General features: G+C 49.2%; 1 protein-coding gene across 2 annotated transcripts in view; it reads right to left on the bottom strand.

Moving 5' to 3' along the window:
• ZNRF3 (zinc and ring finger 3) overlaps positions 1-12832 on the bottom strand; it is a 171105-nt gene extending 158273 nt beyond the window's left edge. For both annotated transcript variants that reach the window (XM_031948833.1, XM_031948834.1), the window contains exon 1: positions 12647-12832. The gene's annotated coding sequence lies outside the window, so the exon portion shown is untranslated. The remainder of the gene's footprint in view (positions 1-12646) is intronic.
• Between the last annotated feature and the right edge of the window lie 6377 nt (positions 12833-19209).

Below are 19209 nucleotides of genomic sequence, written 5' to 3'. Positions count from 1 at the left end.
GTTTTTTACAGTCTCTATTGATGCCTTGTTTCTAACCCATCTCCCTTCACAGAGCCATGTTATCTGACAAATACTATTCTTCTTGAGAGGGAAAGAGTCAGCAACAATCGATCCATAAGTTGAAAAAGTAAAAAGACGTGAACAATGTGTGTATCTGGATTTCCCACTTCTCATCTCTCTTCATTCAAATCCTGTTTGATGTTTATATACATTCACTTAGGATTTTTTTGGTATGTCATTGTTTTTCCCATTTACATTCTTTGAACATTATACATTTACATGCTACCTTGTTGCATTGTCTTCTTAGCTCAGGCGACTTCCCTCTGCATCAGTTTGTATAGATCTTTCTGTGTTTCTTTGTATTCATCATATATGTTTCTTTGTATTCATCACACATCATTTCTCTTGCAGCACAGTATTATTCTATTGACATTCACATCCCGCAATTTTTGTTTAACCATCCCCCAACCAATGGCCATCTGTTCTGGTTCCAATTCTTAGCTATCCCAAAAAGTACTGCTGTCAATATTCTGGAGTCCAGGGAACTCTTTTCTTATCTTGAATTGGCTCCCTGGGGGTATAAGCCCCAAAATGGGAACTCCTGTTCAAAGGATATGGACATTTTAGTCATTTTACTTGCATAATTCCTGCTCAAGTCTTCAAGTCTAATGCCCATGTACTTCCTCCTCCAAATCCTCTGGAAGACCTACCTAAATGTGGGACCCTGGCTCTAAATTTCTTGACACTGCATAGGTCCCAATGCAGCATGGAGGCTAAGCTATCATCCATTTCTCACTACTTCTTTGCCAATCCATTCCACTGCCTGAGGTCCAAACTACACCATATACATGGGATTTTACTGTTTCTTACAATTACAAATAAATCTTGCTTTCTGACAAGTTTTGTATTTTGGCTATGAGATCACCATAACACCTTGGAGGCACTGCAAAACACTTTTTTTGGGAAACAAATGTAAAAACCTGTACAGAACCAAAATAGTTTTTTGGATGAACACAGGCAGTTCCCATTTGAAAATGAGTTTTATTCCCAGATTTCTTAGTGTTGGGGGAGCAGGAAAATCCCACTCCCAGCAGGATGGCCATGAGCACTCACAAGATTGCTTAAATGAAGGTCAGCTTAGGTGACGCAGTGGATAGAGCACCAGCCTTTAAGCCAGGAGGACCCGAGTTCAAATCTGCCCTCAGACACTTAACACTTGCTGTGGGACCTTGGGCAAGTCACTTAATCCCAATTGCCGCAGGGGCGGGGGGGGGGGGGGGGGGGGGGGGGGGGGGGGGGGGGGGAAGATTACATGAGTAGGGAGGCACCATTCTCAGACCTTCTAGTAAGGCTGACCTCTAACCATCCTCTCGGGAGACCCTCCAACTTACCAGCCATTCTTACCTACCCTACAGACCCACCCTTCAAGACCCCTGGGCCTGGTCCCCACAGTCCTGCAGGGGAATCTTCTAAAATGTGCTATTTCCCCAAACTAGACAAGTTCCTGGGGAGCAGCCACTGCCTTGCCTATTTGTATACCCCAAACTCGGCACAGAAAAGCCAGTCAGGGAATGTTTATCAAGCATTATCAAATATTCCCTAACTGGCTTTTCGGTGCTGTTTATCAAGCACTTGCCAGAGCCAAGTATAGCACTAAGTCTGGAGGTAAAAAGACAAAAAACAGTCCCTGCCCTCAGAGCACTAACAATCTCGTGGGAAAAACAACATTCAAACAAGATTTCTTTGTTACCATTGAGCAATTTCAGCAGTATCCCCTCTTTGTGACAGCATTTGAGGTTTTCTTAACAAGTATGCTAAATTTTTTTCTTCTCCAGCTCATTTTACAGATGAGGACATTGAGGCAAGCAGAGTAAAGTGACCTGTCCAGAGTCACACAGTAAGTGGGTAAACTCAGAAAGATGAGCCTTCTGACACCAGGTCTGTCATTCTACCTCCTGAGCCACTTATAGCTGCCCAAACAAGTTATAAACTAGATAAAATGTACATAATCCACAGAGGAAGGATCCTAGAAGGTTGCCAGCAGAAGGGCATAATGGAGAAAGCCAAACAAGTACAAAAACAGTACAGCAGGAAGAGGAGACAGCCTGGCTTGGGTCCCCCCTCAGAGCTCAAGGCTGCAAAGGGCAGTGGGTACTGACCTGAGCACCAAGGCAGACTTGATGGGAGATGATGATGGGATTCCTTCATAGCAGCATTTTCCCTTATTTTGTCAGGAACTGGGTTTCTCATAGAAACAGGGGTTGGAACCCCTGGCCAGGCCACAAAAGCCTGGCTTCTTTGAACATTAATCTCTCACTCCCGAGGGCTCAAAGTCCCAGCTTCCATGCAGGCCCATTGGTCAACTTCATACACTTTGTTCACAAGAGTCCTAAAAGGCCTCCTCTCTCACTCAAAAGACTGCAGATTTGAAAAAAAAAAAAAAAAAAAAAAAAAAAAAGGACTAACAAACCTGAAAGCCAGAGAAATAAGAAAGGGAGACCCATCCTGAGCAGAAAATTAGTCAAGATAGGATGACCTCAAGTTTCCCATGCTGCTTTGGGCTGCTTGGGCCATGTTGGGTCAAACCACCCTACCCACTTCACTAGGCCCCAGCAGCCTCATTCCCTCACATCACAGCACGGGAGAACAGAACTTGGTGATGGTGAGCCAGAGCTGTCAAGAAGCCAAATTATGCTTAATGTCTTATTTAAGGCAGCAGGGAAGTCCTCTGAGGAAGGTTTCCCATTCGGAATGGCTACATTTTTCAATGTTTCGATGCTTCAGCGCTTCAGAAAACTTAGTGATGCTGAAGTGATCAATATTTCTTGCAGTCATCCAAACAGCTGAGGTGTTTTTGGTAAGGCTCTGGGATTTCAATGGCGCAGGGAGCTCTGTGATGAGAAAAGACCCCCTGCTAACATAAGCCAGCAACTGAACTCCAGTTAATAGCTCAAAGAGAGTCTTTACAGCACCAAGAAGTGAAGAAATTTGCCTGTAGTCACATGGCTAATGTGTGTTAAACGAGACTTGAACCCAGATTCTAAGTCAGGACAACTTTCTACTTAAACTTTATTGTATAAGAATGGAACTCTATTATGTTCCTAACCACATCGAGAAATATTTTCCTAAGGAGATCCATCTGGAGTTCCAAGTTAAGATCTGCCAGAAATATCTTCCCCAGCAATGAAAGCAAGATCTTCCTGCCTGGTGATGCATGGGTAGAAGCGCAAAGCCAATGAGACCTAATCAAAAGAGGCCTGGATTCAAAACCTGGTCCCTCTATACATATGAAGGGGGACAAATCACAACCTCTTTAATTCCCAGCTTCCCGGAAGGATTAGACTGGCTCTCTCCAAGGTCCCCCTGAAGAGAGTCAGGAAATGACCACACCAGCATATAAGGATTTATTCTTCGTTCTCGTAACAACGGCATTGGAGAATTTGGGAGAGTGGGAATGGGAAATGTAACCGTTCTAAGGATGGGAAGGACGGTGGATGAGGAAATTCCCAACATTGAGCAGGGAAAGAAACAGTTCCTGTGGCTGCCTGAACATGCACCGGGGATGCCTATACAAGCTGGAGATACATAACTCGAGAATTGCCTGTATATTAAAGGGCCCAACTTGGAACCCAGAGATGATTGAGAGTACAATAAGTAAGAAACAACTACAGAAATGTGTTATCTAAGAATAAAATCCACATCCTCAACAAGCTTATACTAACCTTATTATCTTCTACAGAATTTTCTTATGGGGCGATGAACATTTTCCTTAGAAAAATCATAAACGGCTTCTGAGCTACCCTGCCCCCCCCCCATCCCACTGCTATTTTTGAACCCTTTCCTCCCCCCAAAAAAGTTGTCATGGCAACGAAAGTACCAGTCACCAAGTTTTATAACCACATCCGCCAGTCCTTGGCGTGCTAAGGGCATGTGCCAACTTTGTTGTCTGTAGGGCATTTTTGGCCACGCTACACAGCAAGCTATAATCAAGGCAGAAACCAGTCTATTCGTATAGCACTAGTCTCAACATAAATATTCATTAAATGGGAAAACCTATGGTGATGCAATGTTGAGACTGCAAATTTAAACACAAGAGTCAGGAAATGCAAAAATTACCACCACAACCAGAGCCTTCAATCATCCACACTCTAAAGAGGCAGAGGCATACTTAATGCTGTAACCTTAGGTTGGACAAAAAGAGACCGAAATACTCTTAATAGGGGAGACCGATAACACTGCCGTCCCCCTTTTAAACTGAAAAATCTGAATCTAAATATTAGCTGTCGAAGTTCATCCAACAATTATTAAGCTATTATGTACAAGGCCATATGTTAGGTGCTGATGGGAAAAAAAAAAAGTCTTATCCTCCTAATGGCCCTCTCAAGTGCCCTGATCCTAAAGCCCAAAGTGATCACTGCCCCCAACTTCTTGAGATTACTTTGTATTAAATTAAAGCACCTATATGTCTACTGTATTTCCTCAGAGCTTCTCTCTCCCTCCTCTTCCCAAAGACAGACTTATCCATATCATCCCCCCAAATCTCCAGACTTTGCTTTAGTCTTTGTATCCATCCTCAGGCCTAGCACACTATATATGAAGTTTGATGTTCATTGAACCGCTTTAGATACTTGAACAACCAAAAAGAAAACTTCAAAATTCTCAAGTTATTTCTGAAATAGACCTGGCCTGGAACTCCTTAATCTCCCGAGGCAAGGGCCAACCCAGAGCAGACCTCATAAATGCTAGTGAAAGTGAATTTCATTCCATACTGGAACCCAAGGCCTAGGCCACCCGTTCCAGTAGCCCTCATTCCACCCTCTCTACCTTCCTTTTTCTTTCTTTCTTTCTTTTTTTTTTTTAAACATCTAAGGAAGCTCTCTAAGGGTAGTTTAGGTAGCACCCACATAGTACTAGCTTCAGATGGATTCTGCTAGAATGATACAGACCCAGGCCACCTCTTGAGCACCAGTGTTCCAGGTGGCCCTTAGAAGAAGTTCCTTCATAGCAGAGTAAACTGGAAAACAAGTTATACAGGGAACCATATAAAGGAAAGTAGCCCAAAACCTCAAGAAGCTCAATCAATGCAATGCTCAATGAAGATTCCAACCGATGGCACCACCTCAAGGCACGGGAGCCATGGCCTCTGGATTGCTTTGGCTTGAGAATGCTCACTGGTTATGAGGGTTTTGTTTTTCTTTAAAAAAAAAAAAAATAAGAGAAGGAGTTGGGGAAAAATGGAGAGCTGCCAACGGTGTTGTCAAAGGAAAAAGGGAAACGCAGAAGAGGGTCGCTGAAGCATTTTTTAAAGGCACAGAACAGAACAAAACACAGACAAAGAGGACAGCTTTGAAAGTGATGTCACATCCCTTATGTACATTTTTTTTTTTTTAAAGCAAATTGTGCCTAACAAAGATTCACGGGCTCATATATTATCTTCTGCTGTTCAACTTTGTATATGGAATGGGATTTTTGTTCAGCTTTTCAAAAAAAAATTTTTAACGAGTTCCTTGAAGACAAAAGGCTCTTTAGCTTTGTCTTCCTAGTGCCCACTCACTCTCAGACCCAGAAGTAGGAGATCCAATCAATGGCTGCTTGACCAAAAACTTTAGGGCCAACTTTGTACTCTTTTCACATACTCAAAACTACCAAGGCACCCCGGGAACCTCTATCACCCCTAGCCACCAGTGTCTTCTGCAAAAGGCACAACCAAAGCAAGCTTTGCAAGAGAATACACCTCCATCCCCTAATTCTGCCCTTTCTATAGCCAAAGCTAAAGCAAATTCCAGAGTCGATGTTTTCTAGACACACAAACCTACCTCCCTCCGGCCTGAAATCCTAGCATCCTAGAACTCTACAACTAGAACCCTCTTTGATCACCAACATGCAAATACAAATCCAGTTTTCAACACAAACTAGCCCTTCCTCTTGATCGATTCTAGAGTCAACATCTAAATCGGGAGCAATTGCACCCCAAATTCATGTCAGAGCAAGTGAACTCACGTCTCTTCCCCTCCACTAGCTTTTTGCCTGGCCCACACTGAAAAAAACAGGTGGAGAACCAAAAGATAATCCCAAACAATGCTCTCCCCAGAAGAGAAGGGCAAAGCTAGAAATGATTCAATGTGCAGCTTGTATGGTTACAGGTATTTTAAGGTGGGGAATTTCAAAAGCTAAGTTTGCCCTATATTGGAAGTTAAATAAAATCACCCAACTCCTCTGACAGACATCCTATTTTATCCCTTCCCCCCAGAGGTCTTTTCAGGATGTCCCCTCCCCCCAACCTCCTGTACATGGAGTAGGCACCTCCCTCAGGACAATTTCAGCCACCATCCTGAGTCACCATGGCTCGTCCAAGCCAGAGCTCCTTTACCTTTTCTGGGTCCCAAACTCCTATCTCAGTCTGGTGAACACTATGGACCTCATCTCAAAGCATGTTTTAAAAGGCCTAAAATGAGATTAAAAGAAAAACTAATTACATTGAAAAACGGGTATCAAAACATTAAACAAACAAGTTCAGGGACCCCAGGTTAAGTGCCTCCAATTTAGTACAAGTGACAAGGAAAGACTCCAAGGCCCAGAAAGAGTGCTCTCCCCAAGGTCAGAGGTGGTAATTCCAAATGCCCTGATTTCAAATCCAATAATCTGATCTTACAGTTAGAGATACCCAGTAGCAATCACTTAGTCCAATTTAGCAGGAGCACACCCATACCACAAAAAAGGTCACTTCTAGGGTACTTTCCAACCCGATTTCAAAAGACCAACAAAATCTATTTGACACCTCAAGTTTCTAAGCAAATACCACAGCTACTCTCTGCTGGAGGTGGGAGCAGAGGGGAAGGGAAGACCATCTACCAGAAGGACAAAACTTAAGTTATAAAAACCACCAAGTTCTCTCCTTGAACCAAAAAAAGAAAGAAACCGACCTAATTCCCCCCTCACCATCATGAGTCAACATAGCAACTAAAGACCAGATTTCAAATATTTTGTTCAAGTTATTGGTAGAACAAAGAAGGCCTGATTTGTGCTTCCCTCCTTTCAGGAGGGAGGTATGATAGCTCCAGAAGCACCATTAGTCCAGAAGGTAGAACAGTAAAGATCATGTACGCTCAGTTATGGGAAGGGAGGAAAAGCAGACCAGTCTCGGAAGACATGCCTGTGTCACACTGGGCTGCCTCAAGTCCCACCAAGAAAAATGGTTATTTTAGTCTGGATAATAGAGGGGTAAACCAAAGAACCCATCAATGGAGACTAGGTCTGTGCAAGGAAACTGGAGACAAGAAAGGAGCTCTTAGGGGAAACGTTGGGTTTGGGTTTCCACCTTGCCACTGTTTCTCTCAAATGGCTCCCTGAAATCTGAAGCCAAGGAAAAGAGTGTCCGGAATCAGAAAGCCCTTCCCATGCCTGAGGAATACCACTATATTGTGGAGAAAGTTTACGGTGACAAGGGGGATCCCAACCTCAGGCTCCTCTCTCCCCAAAGTGGCAGACTGCTGTTTAAGAAGGTAAGAAAAAAAGAAACATTTTGTCAAGGTTTTCCTCAGTGGAAGTTAGGGCTTTCTCTCTGTCCTCAGTCACCAAGTCTGGGTGCTCCTAACCATGAACTTCCCAATCACCTCTGAATTCCCACAATATGCAGGAATTATGGGTGTCTCTAAGAGTCAACATTTGCCAGACAGGCACAGCATCTCCAAGTTTTATCCAACTAGAAAAGTAGGCTGTCAAGGCCAAGATCACTTAAAAACGCCTGGTTCTCATGATTCCCTCTACATCCGGCCATATTTATAATGTTAGGTTAATGGAACCTTTCCTAAAAAGATCAAGGCCCTATCCTATGGTATGGAGCCCATATAGCAGGTGCCCCCCAAACTCTGCCAAAGCAGACCAAAGCAATTCCCATATTGGTCAATACCCATTCATTGGCTGATGGACAAGGAGCTTCCGGGCCTCACCGTGCCCTCTCTAGGTCTCAATGCCTCAGTGAGAAAGGAAGGGCTTCACCTCTGTTTCTTACTTTCTCGTAACTCTAGGTTTCATCAAAATACCATTTTTACAGCCACCTGCAGCCCCACATTCCAGAATCACGAGAGGAGACACTGGGAAACACACAAAGCAAGTTTGAAGACAGGTTATGCTCTGATTATTGATTACACTGGAACACAAAGCCCAGTTTAAAGGCATTGCTTCTAGGGACAAGTAATTGATGAAATGTCCAACTCAAGGGCCCACCAAAAAATGCCTGCCTCATAAAAACTCCTCGGCCCTTCGAATACCTCACAGCCAAGGAGAGCTCAGGAATTCCAAAGGGAACTTTCAAAATACTAGTAAATCTCCGGCCCATATCAAACATGAGGCTCCACAAACCTGGCCTCCAGGCTTGACTTTGCCTCTTCTGGGACCCACACAAGCCCTGCTACTTCTCTGTGCCTCCTCTGTAAAATGGGGGAACTAGTGACAGTGTTTGTGAGGATGCTACAAATTAAAAGGCGTGTTCCTTCTCCCTTTCAGAGGTCAACAAACGGGGAAGTTTCCCCCTTAACATAAACACCCATAATCCCTGGCAGATTTCTGATTCTAAGTTAAGCTCCGTCTGTATGGAGGCTCTGGACTTTTCACACAACCTCCAAACTTATCACTTGTCCAAAACATTCTCCTGAGTAATGGTGGCTCTTATTATCAGTGGCTGTGGAAAAACTACTTTTAATAGTTACGGGACTGTACCTTATATCTGTCTTCCCCAAAGCACCTAGGAGACAATCGAATATTTGTCAACTAACCACAGAGCTGTCCTCATCTCAGCAGAGTCAAACATTAATAAAAATGAATATAGCTTCCATGTTCCAAGCATAGGAAAAGCAGATTAAAAAAATAAGTCAGACACGTCCTGCCTTCAGGTAGCTTACTAGGATTCTACCAGGATGGTCCCACGCTAAGTGCCATTAAGGAGGCCTGCACCTGGCAAGGGATCATTCTGCACAACGAGTAACCAGACAAACCATTGTTACTCAGCAACAACAAGAGGTACGGGAATAGCTCAAATTCCACAGGGAAAGATGAGCCGAACACCATAATTTTCCCCATCCTCCTTTCTATCCCAAAGCTTGGGTTTCCCCCACGTGAAATCTAGAAGATCCAGGAACCAAATGCCTTCAATGCTGGGCATGTGACAACAACACTTAGCAAAGCCTCCAGTCATAAAACATAAAAATGTTTCTCATCTAAATGCTTCATTTTAACTCCAAGACATATACCAACCAGCACGACCTAAATCCAGTTCAGCTGCTAGATTGACCCAAGTCCATTTTTAGAGATCCACAAAGCCCAACTTAAAATAGAGAGGCAAAGGCAGGGTTTGGGCCTATTCTACGCCCCGACGCACCAACGACAGGCCAGAGATGTCATTTTCTAAACTCAAAGGTAGGAGAGTTACCTTCAGTAGAGATCGTTGGTACCTCTCCCTCCCCAAAGTGCTAACTTGGACTAGTTAACTCTTGTCTAAACATCCCCAGCTCTCTTCAACCTTTAAGACCAATTCACAACACAAAAATCCAAACACAGAATTTAAAAGTTATATAAAAAACTTAGTATTGGATTCCTTTTACTAACGAATTTCTCAAGCCTTTCTAAATATTTGACTTTCAAGAGAAATGCACTTCCACTTTAAAACAGGCTCTTTCATCTCTGGTTATGCAAATTTTTTTCTGTTTGTTTAACAAACCCATACCCCTAGCTAGTGTTTAATCAGGTCTTGATTTAACATCACTAGCCCTGGGATGGGCATTGCCAAGTCTGAAAGAGTTTCAGATAATGAGCTCACTAACAGTAACTAATTGGTGCGATGCTGAAATATGTATCAATATGTCTAAGAAAATGAGTTTAAGATGGGGGAGAAGGGGAGAGTTCATTAAAAAACCCCAAAGGCTTAAGTCTGCTCCAAAAACAAGGTCTAGAAGTAACAAATGCTCTCTGTGCAGGAAAGCTTTTGTGCTGCTAGGTGAAAGTAAGCACTCTGCAGATGGAGAAAGGAAAGCTGCAAGGTAGCCCATGTTGTCATCCGTCCACTCCTTTCCCCATTATACATCACAGGAGATGTATGGGCAAGGCAGTGAAGCCTGATAGAAGCCCACAAAGATGGGAAAACAAAATTTCCAACTGCAGTTAGGCTCCCCCGGTCAAGTCACTTAACAGCTCTCAGTTTCCTCATCTGTATGATGGAGATATAATAATTATTAATAATACAACAGCCACTTCATCTAGATTTTGGAGAGGCCAAATGAGATAATATACATAGGCAAAGAGCTTCTCAAACCTTAAAGTGTTATTAAAACATCCATATCAATAGCCATGAGAAATACGTCAGGTAGCCCTTCACCCAAACGGAACAGAGCATGCTCCTCTATGTATGTGTACATATACAGACATACACACACACACACAAATGAATATGTCCCTTTATGGGCAAATAATAGCCCAATGGGCAGCTCTCCAAATCATGAGCAATTCCACAGAACTGGCTGCTGGAAGTACCAATTTTTCAATGTTAAAACCTGATTTCACCTTTCAGAAACAAACCAAAACAAACTTCTTTTTTTGTAAAGGATGGGTCACAATCCTCTAAGGCTTTAGTATGTTTCATTTTGCAGAACTTTTCTTAGAAGTTAAAACATAGAGATATTTTAAGTACTCTTAGCCAGGTCTGCGTCATATACACATATATGTGTGTTTATATTTAATATAGACTAAGAGCCTTAAAATATTTATCCTAAAGCAAAATACTGACATGCTTCCTCATCAGAGGTTTTTTGGATTTTTTTTTTTGCTAGGACCATCAATAATAAAAAAGATGTGTTGCCCTTTTACTTACACACATAGATACGCGCGCAATTGCACACGGAGGTGTGCACACAAGTACTACATGCACACACAGGGCATGTTCGGCTCACTGAAATGGAAGACGGGCCGAGGGATCAGTTACTAAAGAGAAACTAGTGAGGAAGGTCTGTCCCCAGCATTCTGATCACCTGAACAACTTTCCAGCAGTTACAAGTGAATTTTAGACACCTCTCAGTGATTGCTTAACAGGCAAACCTTATTAAATACCATTTAAGTCCTTTTCTCTTTACTTAGCAATTGTTGACTTAATTTTTTTGGCCAGGCTAATGGACCACAAAAGGAGTTAGATAAGCACTTCAAAAGTCTCAAAAGAGAATAAAGAATGGCCTCCTTCTGCCAAATTCACACATTATCTCCCTCCTCAAAAGGATAAAAGTTATAAATGGTGTGTTGAAACTGCTAATTTTGTATTCAATGAATAACCAGAGATTAGCTCCAAGTGGAGGGAAGGACTAACCGTTTGGATCGCTAACTCCCCACACGAGTCCTCCTTGGTCAAAATGCTAAAAAAGAAACATCAAAAATGTTCATGGGACTCCAGGAGAAAAGGTGGAGCAGCCCCGCAGTTCCAGGGGGGGCTTTTCTGAAAAACCTTCAGGAGCCTAGTGACTAGCTCAGACAGAGAGCCAGGAAAGAAAGGGGGACTGGGGGGACTTTCAAGGCTGGTGTAAAAGAAGGATTTTGGAACAGTCACCAAAGCAGGCTCATTGGATGAAAGCTTATATAATTAAAGACCATAATTACAACATGATTAAAAACTGTGAAAGAGTCTTTAAAAGTGTTCCCAGTCCCAGAATTCAAACGAGACCTCGGTTTCCCTTCGGTTCACCCACAGAAGTTTGGAGGGGGGAGGAAAGGGCGTGCTGCTGTCACCCTCCCAGGCCAGGTGCAGGGGGCATTGCTGGGGGGAGGGGGCGTTGCTGCCCAAACCTGGCAGCAGCGAGAGGGAGAAATAACAACCCGGCTCAGGATCCAGTTCCTTTATTATCCGAAGCCTCGGGCAGAAGTGGCGCAGACCAAGGCGGAATTAGCAGGGACTGGACGGCAAATCGCGAGCCTGCCCCTCCTGCCCCCCGCAGCAGCCCCCCTCGGCTCGCAGACACTCCCCAGCCCGGCGCAGCTCCCCAAATCCGAGGAAGGGAAAGGGTAAACCCGGCCAAGTAAACAACCCGGGGCAAGAGAGCCAGGCCTTCAAAGGGCCGGGGCTGCTTGTTTTTTTAATCCCTCCCTATCAGACTCCCAGAGGAATGCAGACACCTTTTCATTTGGGTGGGAGGGAGGGAGGGAGGGAGGGAGGCCGGGCCATCCCAGCTCACCTCCGGCTCCCAGCAAGTTCCTGGCAGGGATGGAAGGAAGGCTCCCGTCCGCCTTGATTGCTATGGGGGAGCAATCGGTCCCGAACCCAGCCCGGGAGCCCGCTGACTCCGAAACCGGCCGCCCTCTCCCTCCGATGCTCCGGGAGCTCCGGTCGGGGCTGCAGCTGACTCTGGGGCCAGGCTACAGCGGCTGCCCCGGGATCTGGGGACGGAGTTTCCCCCAGACCTGCCCCGAGCCCCGAGGAAGGGCAGCGGTCTCGGGGCAGGGCGGGCTCCCGAGTCCTCGCCCGGGCGGCGCGGGGGGGTCCTGCCCGCGGCCCCCCGCCCACGTGCGGCGCCCAGAGGGTGCGGGCCGGCCACAGGTGGTCGGGGGCTCCCCGGGCCTGCGCGGGGCCGGCAGCCCGCGAGCGGAGGCGAGCGCGGGGCCGGCCGCTGCCTACCTGCACGATCTCTCCCTCGGCGCTGAGCGTGGCCCCGGCCCGGGAGAAGCGGCCCGTGAGGCCCGTGGTGTAGGTGGTGTAGTCGCCGCTGGGGCTCGACTCGAACAGCACCACCTCCACGAACGCCGTCTCCTTGGCCCGCGCGGCGCCGGGGCCCGAGGCCGCCAGCAGCAGCCCGAGCAGCAGCGGCAGCGGCGCACGGCCCTGGCCCGGCCCCGCCGCCGGCAGGTTGCCCCGGGGGCGGGGGGCCGGGCCTGGGGCGGCAGGCGGCGCGGCCTCATGGTCGGGCGGCGGCGGGAGGGCGCGGAGGGCGGCAGCGGCGGCCGGGCATAGTCGCGGGGCGGAGGCGGAGCGGCGGCGGCGCGGGGCCGGGGCGGGAGGGCCGGCCGGTCACAGCGGCCCCATGGCGGCGGCGGCGGCGGCGGCGGACGCGGCGAAGGCTTTGTGGGGCTCAGGCTCCGCTCCGAGGAGGCTCCCGGAGCCGTCGCGCCTCGGCCCTTTCATCGGCTCCACGTGAGGGGTTATCCCCGCCCCCCAGCGCCGTGACCCGCTCGGCCCGCCCCGCCCCGGCCCCGCCCCTGGGGGGGGACAGGGCAGCCGGCAGGGCGCGCGGCCCGGCCTGGAGCCGCCGGAGCGGAGCGGAGTCTGCCCGGGCCCGGCCCAGGCCAGGCCCAGCAAACCACCCTGGCCTCACAGCGCCCCCTGCGGGACGGGGCAGCAGGAAGGCCCGGCCTGGATCCCAGCGGAGCGGAGCAGCGACAGCACCAACCCGGTCTGAGTAGCTGGGCCTCCCCCCGCCTACGCACCATGCCCCGCTTCACAGCGCCCCCTGCGGGACGGGGCAGCAGGAAGGCCCCGCTTGGAAATCAGCTGGTCAGAGGATCCCGCACCAACCCGGCCTGAGCAGCAACACCATCTCTCCCTGTCCCCCTCCACAGCGCCCCCTGGGGACGGGGCAGCAGGAAGGCCCCGCTTGGAAATCAGCTGGTCAGAGGATCCCGCACCAACCCGGCCTGAGCAGCAACACCATCTCTCCCTGTCCCCCTCCACAGCGCCCCCTGGGGGACGGGGCAGCAGGAAGGCCCCGCTTGGAAATCAGCTGGTCAGAGGATCCCGCACCAACCCGGCCTGAGCAGCAACACCATCTCCCTGTCCCCCTCCACAGCGCCCCCCTGGGGACGGGGCAGCAGGAAGGCCCCGCTTGGAAATCAGCTGGTCAGAGGATCCCGCACCAACCCGGCCTGAGCAGCAACACCATCTCTCCCTGTCCCTCCACAGCGCCCCTGGGGACGGGAGCAGAAGGCCCCGCTTGGAAATCAGCTGGTCAGAGGATCCCGCACCAACCCGGCCTGAGCAGCAACACCATCTCTCCCTGTCCCCCTCCACAGCGCCCCCTGGGGGACGGGGCAGCAGGAAGGCCCCGCTTGGAAATCAGCTGGTCAGAGGATCCCGCACCAACCCGGCCTGAGCAGCAACACCATCTCTCCCTGTCCCCCTCCATAGCGCCCCCTGCGGGACGGGGCAGCAGGAAGGCAGCACAGCCAACCCAAGAGCAGCCCAGGCCAGCACCGGCCCGCCCCCAGCCATCCAGGACTGGACAGCCAGGAAGGTGCAAGAGAGGAGCCGGAGCCCGGACAAGCCATCTCTTCTTCCAGCACAGCGCCCCCTTCCCACCTGCCTGGCGACGCAGTCAGCAAAGGCTCCGGGGAGCCCATGCGCCACCTGCGGCTCCGCGGGGGACCCTTGGTGATCACGTGGCTCCCCCGCCCCCATGCCGGTTCTGAGGGGCGGGGCTTCCGCCTTCCCGAGCCGCAGGAAGCTCCGCCATTGGTGAGGCTTATTAGCGGAACTGCAGCCATTGGTGGCCATTAGGAGAGATGGAGGAATGGCAAAGGGCCGCTGGCGGCCCAGAGGATGCAGGGAACAAGGGGCAGGAGCCAGGAGAATCTGGGCTCAAATCCAGCCTCAGACACGTGCTGGCTGTGTGACCCTGAGCAAGTCGCTTCGCTCCATTTGCTTCAGGTTCCTCACCTGTAAGAAGAGCTGCAGAAAGAAGCGAGGGTCGTTCCAGCCCCCGTAGCGCCAGGAAGGGCCAGACGCCAGCCGGACACCCGGGGCAGCCCCCAGAGGCCGCTAGCGGAGCAGCAGGGGCGTCAGAGGCCATTAGAACCATAGTAGCCGTCAGCGACCATCAGCAGAGGAACAGAGGCCGTCAGCGACCATCAGCAGAGGAACAGAGGCCGTCAGCGACCATCCCTAGAGGAACAGAGGCCGTCAGTCACCATTAGAACCATAGCAGCCGTCAGTGACCATCACCAGAGGAACAGTAGCCATGAGTGACCATTAGAACCATAGTAGCTGTCAGCGACCATCAGCAAAGGAACAGAGGCCGTCAGTCACCATTAGAAGCATAGTAGCCGTCAGCGACCATCAGCAGAGGAACAGAGGCCGTTAGTGACCATCAGCAGAGGAACAGAGGCCGTTAGTGACCATCAGCAGAGGAACAGAGGCCGTCAGTGACCATCAGCAGAGGAACAGAGGCCGTCAGCGACCATCCCTAGAGGAACAGAGGCCGTCAGTGACCATTAGAAGCATAGTAGCCGTCAGCGACCATCAGCAGAGGAACAGAGGCCGTTAGTGACCATCAGCAGAGGAACAGAGGCCGTCAGTGACCATCCCTAGAGGAACAGAGGCCGTCAGTGACCATCCCTAGAGGAACAGAGGCCGTCAGTGACCATTAGAACCATAGTAGCCATCAGTGACCATCACCAGAGGAACAAAGGCCGTCAGCGACCATTAGTAGAACAGTAGCCATGAGTGACCATTAGAAGCATAGTAGCTGTCAGCGACCATCAGCAGAGGAACAGAGGCCGTCAGTGACCATTAGTAGAACAGTAGCCATGAGTGACCATTAGTGGAAGAACAGTAGCCATGAGTGACCATTAGAACCATAGTAGCCGTCAGCGACCATCAGCAGAGGAACAGAGGCCGTCAGCGACCATCCCTAGAGGAACAGAGGCCGTCAGTGACCATTAGAACCATAGTAGCCGTCAGTGACCATCAGCAGAGGAACAGAGGCCGTCAGTGACCATTAGAAGCATAGTAGCCGTCAGCGACCATCAGCAGAGGAACAGAGGCCATCAGTGACCATTAGTAGAACAGTAACCATCAGTGACCATCACTAGAGGAACAGTAACCATCTGTGGCCATTAGTGGAAGAATAGTAGCCACACGTGACCACTAGCGGAGCCATACTGACCATTAACACCAGGGACGGACTTGAAACCCTGGCGTGAGAGGCAGACTTTAGCACTGACTGGTCCTTCTCCAGAAGCTTCCACGCTATTGCTGGCCCAGCCTTGCACCAAACCCTGCACTGCAAAGAACAGTTTCGGACACGGTGCCTGGCCTCGGGCAGCTCCCATTCGCCCCGCCTGTATAGACAAGCCATCTGGCGTAAGCAGGCTGGGGGTGAGTCGTCTCTCCAGATCGTCCTCAGCGACGGGTCAGCGGTTCTGGACTACTGCTGGTGGTGATGGAGGCAGAGTCCTGCAGGACCCTTAACAAGGAGGAGCCCTTTGGAACCAGGAGCAGAAGACCCTCGGCCCCTGCCCCTGCCCCACTCTGATACATTCCCCTATTACCTCCTATCCGGACCATTCCCGCTGGGACGTCTCCCCGCTCCAGTCCATCCTCCATTCAGTCACCAAAGGGATTCTCCTAAAATGCAGATCTGACCATGTTCCTCCCCTCCTCTATAAACTCGAGTGGCTCCCGTGGCCCCCAGGAGCCATTACAAAATGCTGTTCAGCTTCAAAGCCCTCCATAACCCTCCCTTTCCTGTCTTCCCATACCTTTCCCCCAACACATACTCTCGGACCCAGTGACATTAGACTTCTTGCTGTTCCAAGAACAAGCGCCTCCATCTCCGATCCAGGCCTTCTTTCTGGCTGTCCCCCACACCTGGAATACTCTCCCCTCCTCATTCTGATTAAGTCTCAGCTAAAATCCCACCTTCCCAGGAGGCTTTCCCCGATGCCCCTTAATGCCAGAGCTTTTTCCTCTGTCAGTAACTTCCTATTTAGGCCGTATAGAGCTTGCTTTGTATACATTTGTTGGCACATTGTTTCTCCCGTTCTAAGCTCGGTGAAGGCAGGGTTGTCTCTTGCCCTTTTTATGTTCCCCTTGCTTAGCTCGGTGCCCGGCATATACGAGGCACTAGATAAGTGTTTATTTATTCTTTGACCAGCCCGTAGGCCAATAACAACCATTGGGACACTTGGGAGCCATTAGCGACAGAAATTATCATTATCATGCTGGTTTGGGAAGTTGAGGCGAGAGTCCTTCCTTCTCCCCCCAAGTGGGACGGTCCCATTCTCAGACACTAAGGGACCATGCTACAGTTTAGCCCATCCTTTCTCTAAACTCTGCCAGCCCTCTCCCCTGACTGGGAACCCCTAGTTTCTGGGGAGCTGGGATAGGCCCCAAGGTCTCATCTCCCTGGCATGCCCACCAGGCCCTTCTCCTTCCACCTGGGGTAACCACTGCCACCTCCCCCACCCTGCCTCACCTTTTTTGTTGCTGAGCTTTAGGCCAGACGAGACCTATTTCTAAGGTCTTGGGAGGGAGAAGGAGAGCCAGCCCTCCATGACCAATCTTGTCTCTGATGTTCTCCAGCCCTTCTTGAAGGTCCTGTTGGTCCCCCCATTTTCAGAGGGCCCCAAGCTGGAGCTAAGGCAGCTGGGCCTTCCAACAATCTGACTAGTCCTCTTGTTGGCTGGGCCCAAGGCGTTATGCCTCTGGGAACCTTCAGCCTCCTCATTCAGAACCCTGCTAGTGAGGGCCCCTTTTCTTGATGGTTCTGACTGACAAGGGCCTAGCCAGGTCATTCATCCTCCTCACCAGGGCAAGCTGGCCCCTGTGGGCGGCACTTCCTCTTTGGACCCTATGATTCCTTCCACCAAGAACATCCTTTCCACTTGCCCCTCAAGCACCTTAAAGTCCCAGGGCTTCAGTGGAGGAAGCCCAGCCCTTCTCTCTCTTCACCACAGTTTGGACAGAACTAGCTGGATATCAGCTTTTCCTCCATCTAAAGAGCCCCTCGGGGTCAGCTCCCCTTTTCTAAAGGGATAATTGGTGCCTGACTGAGCCCTTTACTCTTCTTACCAAGCCAGCCTGGACCTCAAAGCCAACTTCCTCTTAGCCCCAAGGGCTGGACAAGTGAGTTTCCCAAGGAGACTGGGGTCTGGCTGTTGGAGAGGAGGACCCTTGATGACAGGGGCCACCCCGCTGGACTTTCCCCACGTTTCCAAACTCCTTAGACATTTATTTTTCCCTCCCAAGGCTGAGGCTATTTGGTCCACACCAAAAACAATATGGGGTTTGGAAAGTTGGAAGGAAATCAGTCACTGGCACCTGGGCCCAGCCAAGCATAACAGTTCCTACTTCCACAGCTCTTCAAGGTTCACCAGGCATTCTTTCTCAAAAACAACCCTGGGAGGTAGGAAGTACAAAGAGTCTAACCCTCATTTAACAGACGGGGACACTGAGACTCGGAGCAGGTTTTTCCAAAGTCACACAGTCAGCAATCGTAAGAAGCAGCAGGATCCAAAATAACGTCCTTCCTCTAGTTTATCTATTTACAGAATTCAACTATGGGCTTAAAGGCCACCGGACTTTTTCTGATCTTAAAATAGCTTCAAGAACTATTTTGAATTTAAAAATCTAAACCCCTAAGACCCTCATCCAGGGCTTATATATCCAGAATCACAAGGTAAGTGTCATCCTGGACCCCTCACTTTCTCTCTCGCTCTAGATATCCAATCTGTTGACAAAGCATGTTGGGTCTACTTATGTAGCACCTGTTGTATACATCCCCTTCCCTCTTCTGACACTACAACCACCCTGGTCCCCTTACCCCTAAATTATTTCAATAGCCTTTGGCTTGGTCCTCCTGTCAAATTAGTCCTCCTAAAGCACAGATCTCACCATAGCGGGATACTATGGTGAGATCCCTCTATTCAAGAAATTCCAGTGGCTCCCTATTTACCTCTAGGATCAAGTATAAAACTCTCTTTTTGGTTTTTAAAACCTTTCATAAACTTCCTCTCCACCTCTCTACCCTATCTCACACACACTTAAGTCAATCAATTAACATTTATTTAGTGCTTACTGTATGCAAGATGCTGTATACCAGTCTTGTGTCTAACTCCCATCCATTACTCTGCAGTCCTGGCCTCCTACACACCAGATACACCGTGGACCAAGTGCAAGTATTCTCACTGTCCTCTCTACAGCTGCTATTTTCTCCTGCCTCATTTCTGCCCTCCTATTTCCCGGGCTTCCTTCAAGTCTCTACTAAGATCCCACCTTCTGCCAGAAGCCGTTCCAGGTTCCTCTTAATGTTAGTGCCTTCCCTCTGGTGAATATAGCTATGTGATTCCTATATCTATCTACATCTATTTATCTGTTTCTGGAGGGCAAGGACTGGTTTTTGCCTTATATGCCCCAAACTTAGTACAGGGCTTGCCTCATAGTAAGAATTTAATAAATGTTTGTTCACC

This window comes from Sarcophilus harrisii, chromosome 1 (assembly GCF_902635505.1).
Source record: "Sarcophilus harrisii chromosome 1, mSarHar1.11, whole genome shotgun sequence".
Lineage (NCBI taxonomy): Eukaryota > Metazoa > Chordata > Mammalia > Dasyuromorphia > Dasyuridae > Sarcophilus > Sarcophilus harrisii.
This window is presented reverse-complemented; position numbering and strand designations above follow the sequence as displayed.